Source organism: Carlito syrichta, unplaced genomic scaffold, assembly GCF_000164805.1.
Source record: "Carlito syrichta isolate Samal-C Ts95f unplaced genomic scaffold, Tarsius_syrichta-2.0.1 Scaffold303768, whole genome shotgun sequence".
Lineage (NCBI taxonomy): Eukaryota > Metazoa > Chordata > Mammalia > Primates > Tarsiidae > Carlito > Carlito syrichta.
Window position 1 is genome coordinate 285,231 of NW_007247864.1, and position 6,829 is coordinate 292,059.

Below are 6,829 nucleotides of genomic sequence, written 5' to 3' on the forward strand. Positions count from 1 at the left end.
TCTTATGCGTCCTTCCGGGAGCTGGAAAAATTATTTTTCTTAGCATGGGATATAGTCAGTATAGGTTTCTGTCTGATGTGTATTTTGTTTCACTCTTCAAAAAAGGAAAAATAAAAACATAAAATTCAAATATTTAACATCACTAGATCCACATTCCCGCACAGTCACCATCAGCTGGTTCTGAATAGTCAGAGCTCAAATGAAATGGCATGAATTGCTAGGATGGCCTGTTTCCCAGTAGGCTTGTTTCATATTAATTTATCACTTGTCTTTTTGTATTTTACTTTATGAAATCTTTGCTTCCTCTAAAACTTATCAGGGACCCAACTGCTAGTGAAATGGCCTCAGTCAATCCGAGCTTTGCCTGCTCCCTCACTGCTGAGTTTACTTCACTGATGCTAATAACATGGAACAGCAACTGTATCTCCCATTGATATTAACCAATAAACAAATGATCAGACATGAGTTTTCTAAGGTATCTTTTTATTTTTCAGGGATCTTAGGGCCTCACCCAAAGCACTTAATGACTGCCGGAATTGTATGCATAAGTCATGACGATGTCTCACTAGCACATGGCCACCTTCAAAAGTTTTTGTTCTCTTACCATCCCTAGTGTGTGGAGGTCTATGAATGAAATCATGATACTCTGCTGGGGCCATCAGTTTAAAATATTCCATGTTTACAAGAGTTGTGTGTGTGTGTGTGTGTGTGTGTGTGTGTGTGTGTGTGTGAAAAATGAATCGCACTTTGATCAAAGGAAAAGTGATTGGGGATTATTCCTTTTGTGATCATTAAATAAAAGAAAAAACCTACATGATTTTTCAAGAATGATGAAAAGACACTAAAAAGTGGAACCTAATCTTCTAGCAACCTATCAAGTCATCAATATGTATTTGGGAAGGAATGAAAAATAAAGATTATGCTAGGAAGGGATGAGAAGGCAACATATAGAGATTAATAAAGAATTTGAAAGATAGATAAAACGATTGAATTTGCTACAAGAGATAATCTTTACTGGAAGTAAAATGAGTTGAATGATTAATCTCATAATGTGTATGCATGTAATTGCTCATACAATAGTTTAACTAGCACTCGTCAACCCTAGTTTAGTAATTTAATCACGAAATCATTAAGATCTGTAATTAAGCAATTGTTGTCTAAAGGGTGCCTGAGACATTGGGTGGAGAGAAAGGGAAAAGATTCAATGAGTACTCATAATAAAAGGTAAAAGACAAAGAAATCAAAAGGAAATTAGTTTAATAGCATCCCAATTTCACCTCGAATTCTGACAATGGAGGATGCATGCAAGATTAATCACAGCCAATTATATTGTATGGAGGCTTAGGCCAATGAGAAAGTCCATGTAATGTTTATTTGACTCTTGGCAGCTGATAGCAGATAGAACAGTCAGTATTGGAGGTGCTGTGCTAAAGCTTACTTAACTCCCCCTTCCATTATGTTTGTCTCCACCTATATACCTGTTCCATTCAAAAAAGAAATAACTCCTACTTTTTAAAAGGTAGATGGAGAGGTTCTTGATGTTTTCCTTATTGATTTTTATGTGTGTCTTGCTTTGTGACCATGATTTGAAAATTGGCTGCAGACAGGATTTCTTGCTCCACACCACACCATGAGTGTCACAAGTTTTGTAAACTTTATGTCAGATAGGGGAGATCTCCATTCTCTGCTTTCTGTATCTCTCCTCACAGTACCTAAAATCAATCCCAAGCAAAGCATCCTCCATAAATTGACATGACTTCTAAAGGTGAATTGAAATAGAAAGAAAGGAAAGGAAAATAATATATGAGGCTCGGTTCTCTCAAGGACATGCCAGTTTGAAATAATGACATATCCTCCTTCAGAGACTTCAGAGTATTTAGAGTCCTCTGGCTTTCTTCATATATGCAATGTCTAGTCAATGAGACTTTTTGAACAAGCTTCACTTGCCCTTTTTGGAACGATGACTGTGGAAGATCATGTGGAGAAGGTAGCAAAGGAACAGTGCTCTAGATAGACAAAAGTGTGTATGACTGTGAGAAAGAGGTACACTAGGGCTCCCCCACACTCATCTCAGACTATCTTAAGCAAACTTTAAGCCCCAGATGCTTATTCAGAGGTGTGGCTTCAATCACAGGCAAAGTGTCCTGGTTCAATGATTCAACTCATTAGCAGTAATAGATGTTCCTATGCTTGCTAAGCACTTAATTTGCTACTAGGAAATGATTTTATGCATAGCAAAAAAAAAAAAAAAGCATAAAATCATAGCTTCTAAGATAATTAAGATCTACTAGGAAAATATAATTATATATCCAGAGACACTTGAATCATATAACGTATCATATATATACACACACCATACATATATATCCTAACTTCTATCTATTGCAATGTGCCAATCAATCTTTTTAATATTTGCTATCACTGATAAAGTACATGTCTTTGGGGGAGCCAAAATAGTAAAAATAAATCAGGTCCCCTAAAACTTGTATTGTTGGAAGAAGACTGACAAATGTGAAATAGCACATGATACATGACAAAATATAATGTCATATTGGGGAGTGTAGTACAGATGAACTTGTCAGAATTCAGAGAATAGAAAGATTAACAGGAAAGAATTTTCAAGAAAGATTTTGTTCAGTATGATTAGCTTGAACTAGTATTCAATTATGGATATCCTTTTTTTTAACGATAGAAAATGTTTTATTAGGAGAATGCATACAGACAGAAGAAGGTTTGTCAAGATTCCTTCCTAGCAATTTTTATGTTCACATTGGTAAAACACCAGGGTTTTATCTAAGGAAAAGAGATCAATTTAAATGTGCATAGAAAACAAGATGGTATATTGCCTACTGCTGCTGTCCCCAAGATAAAGTCCTCCTATAGATAGGTTGCTTTTTGTCTGGATAGGTCGGTCTGGTTACTCATGGGATGCTAATGACATCATTCTGTATATATAGACTGGTCATCGAGATTCTATTGTGATTCTTGGGGCCCCATTTTAGTTGCAAGATCAAAGATGTGAATAATAAGATAAAAAATCTACATGAAATATACTTTATGCTATCATACTAATGGAGATTTTATGAATTTTCTTTCTCTCACTAAAATGTTGCCTACAGTTATCCTTGCTTGACATGAGCCAAAAAATGGGGGCTGTGGCTTTGCCTACAACCGATGAAATGGTAAGAGGAAAGAGAAGCCTAAATTTTAATTATTATTAAAGAGATCAGAATAGGTTTTGCCCCACTTTATTGCAATTCTCACTAACCCATTTCAATTTCCCTCTGATTCATTGTACACTTAAAGATATGAGTCTTAAATCTCCTTTCTCAAAGCAAGATAATAGCAGTAATAATCTTTAGATATACATGTTGTCAGTTATTCTCAGATCCTCTTGCCTCAAGAGAAAATGATCATAAAGAATCTATAAGAAATCTATATGGATTTATCTGATGGAAAGTAACAGTGGAGGGCATTTTGGACCTTAATACTATTTTTTAATGACAAAACAAAAATCAGGATATCATTCAAGTCATTTTTAAATAACCATAAAAATACAGACTACAGAAAATCTTAAATATGAAAAGGCAATAGAGAAAATAAACATTATAAAATAAATTCAAACTTTTTTCTATATGACAAGAAAATTAAAACCATGAGTATAGTTCCTTTAATGGCTATGAATTGACTATAAAAAATATTCTTTGGGAGAAATAAAATGACATAAATAAGGCCTTAAGCAAACTTTGTTGAAAAATAGTAAGTGAATTTGGTAAGTGGGTTGCAATCAACATCAGATATCAAGTTCCTAGATACTTAAATGTAATTAAAGAGGTTTTACGTTTAGATCTTTGATCCATTTAGAGTTGATTTTTGTGTATGGAGATAGGTATGGGTCCTGTTATCATTCTTTTGCATGTGGTCAGCCAGTTTTCCCAGCACCATTTACTAAATGGGGTCTCCTCTCCCCAGTGGTTGTTGGTGATAGGTTTGTGGAAGATGAGTTAGCTGAGAAATCAAGGTTTTGCTTCTGGAATCTTTATTCTGTTCCATTGGTCTGTATGCCTGTTCTTGTACTAGAACCAGATTGTTTTAATTATTGTAACCTTATAATAAAGTTTAAAGTCTGAAATGTGATATCTCCCATTTTGTTTCTTCTGCTGAGGATTGTTTTGGCTAACCATAGCCTTTTTTGTTTCTGTATTGTCGTCTCCAGCTCTGAGAAGAAGGATGTTGGTAATTTGGTGGGTATTGCATTGAATCTGTAGATTGCCTTAGGCAGGATGGCCATCTTAACAATATTGATTCTTCCAATCCATGAGTTTGTATCATCTTTGATTTCTCTGAGCAGTTTTTTGTAGTTTTCATTGTAAAGGTCTTTCATTTATCTGGTTAAGAAGATGCCAAGGTATTTCCTTTTGTGTGTGTGCCTATTGTGAATGGGATTGTGCTTTTTATTTGGCTGTCTGCATGTTTGTTGTTGTGTATTAAAATGTAACTGGGTGTTGCACTTTAATTTTGTACCCTGAGACTCTGCCAAAGTCATTTACAGTACAAAGAGATTTTTGACAGAGACCCTTGGGTTTTTTTCTGCAAGGAGGAATAGCTTAACTTCCTCTTACCCTATTTGGATAACCCTGATTTTTTTCTCTTGCCTGGTTGCTCTAGCTAGGACTTCCAATACTATGTTGAACAGGAGGGGTGAGAATGTGCACCTTTGTCTTATTCCCACTTTCAGGGGAAATGCTTCCAACTTCTGTTCATTCAGCAGTATGTTGGTTATGGGTTTATCATAGATGATGGTTACTATTTTGAGGAACGTTCCTTCTGTGCCGAGGTGCTCAAATGTTTTTATCAAGAAGGGATGCTGGATTTTGTCAAAGGTTTTTCTGTGTTTAATAATAAAATCATGTGGTTCTTGTTTTTGCAGAAGAATCTTAGAAAATTCTGGAGACATCCTTATGCACATTGGAATAGGCAACCAATTCTTGATCATAACCCTAGAAGAATATGCCATAAGAGCTAAGATAGACAAGTGGTATTTCATCAAACTGTAAGAGTTTTTATGAAACAAAAAAAACCCTCAAGAGAGAAGAGAGGCAGCCCACAGAATGGGAAAAAATATTTGCTAACTGTATATCCAAAGACCTAACCTCCATAGGCAAAAGGAAAAGAACAAAGAACCCTATTAAAAAGTGGGCAAAGAACATGAATAGACACTTCTCAAAAGAAGACACATATACAGCCAACAGATAAAAGAAAAATGCTCAGACCCAATCATCATCAAAGAAATGCAAATCAAAACTGAGATACCACCTAATAATAATAATAATAATAAACAGATACTGGTAAGAATGTGGAGAAAAGGGAATGCTTCTACACTGTTGGTGGAAGTGCAAACTAGTACAATTTCTGTGGAAACAGTGTGGCAATTTTTAAAAGATCTAGACTTTGATCTTCTATATGACCCATCAATCTCCCTTCTGGGAATATACCCAGAGGTAGATACCTGCACATGCATGTTTGTTGCAGCACTATTCACAATAGCAAAAACATAGAACCAATGTACTGCCCTTTGAAACTGAACTGGATTTTTTAAATGTGGTACATATACACAGTGGAATATTATGCAGTCATAAGGAAGGACACATTTATGGACTTCACTGCAACTTGGATGGAGTTAAGTCTATAATACTCAGTGATCTATTACAGAAACACTTTGACCTATCACAGAAACCAAGAGCTGAGTACCACATGTTCTCACTCATAGGTGAACACTGGACATTAATCACAATGCTACAAGTGAAAGATTGGCAGTAGCAGAACACTGTCAGGGCAGGGAGGGCACATAACATCACTCAGGGTACCCGATCCCAAACTAGGGAAAATGAAGACCAGTGGGAGTCCCAAAATTTACCTGTACATAGACCACTTTTGCACCTAACCCTGATTTGTACCCCACATTTAAAGTAAAATGAAGAGGAAAAACAAAAAAATTAAGAAATAAAAAATTAAATTAATGAAAGATTACTGTATATAATGCTTTAATATATAAATATAAGTTGAGATCTTTGTAAAATGATGGTGTTTAGCATGACTGAAAACGTCTAGAACTTATTTTATCTCATAAATGTTTGAACATTTACTACATACCAGGTAATGAATATGTAAACTACATAGAGCACATGAGTGTTATTGGAACTGACACATAAAATCAAAGTGTCTCCCACCAAGGATGTGGAAAACCAATGTTTCTAGAAAGAAGATGGAAAACAGCCTTTATAGTATTGCACTACTCAGGGAAATAATGCCTGTTTGCAATTCCCACCATCAGTTTCTATTTATGTGTAGACCAATGATATGGTCTACAATGCAACATATATATGGCAGTGGTCTTATATGAGTATAATGTCATACTTTTACTTTCCCATTTATTTCTTTAGATGTGTTTGGATACACAAATATTTAACACTGTACTACAATTGGCTGTAGTGTTCAGTTCAGTAAGAAACTGTAGAGGTGTGTCGCCTAGGAACAACAGTCTACACCGCATAGCCTAGGTGTGTAGAAGGCAACATCACACCATCCAAGTTTGTGCAAATACACTCTAGGATGTATTTTATCTTGCATGATAAAATCACCTAAAAGCTTATTTCTCAGAATGTATCCTCATCATTAAGTGATGCATGACTGTATGTATTTTCTACTGCACTGCATAGTCAATGTATTAATTTTATCATAAAAGATTTACCATAAATATTTGTGCTTTGAAAAGTATAACAATGTGTTTTAAAGTTATCAAAAATATGTGTCTGCTCAAAATTTATTT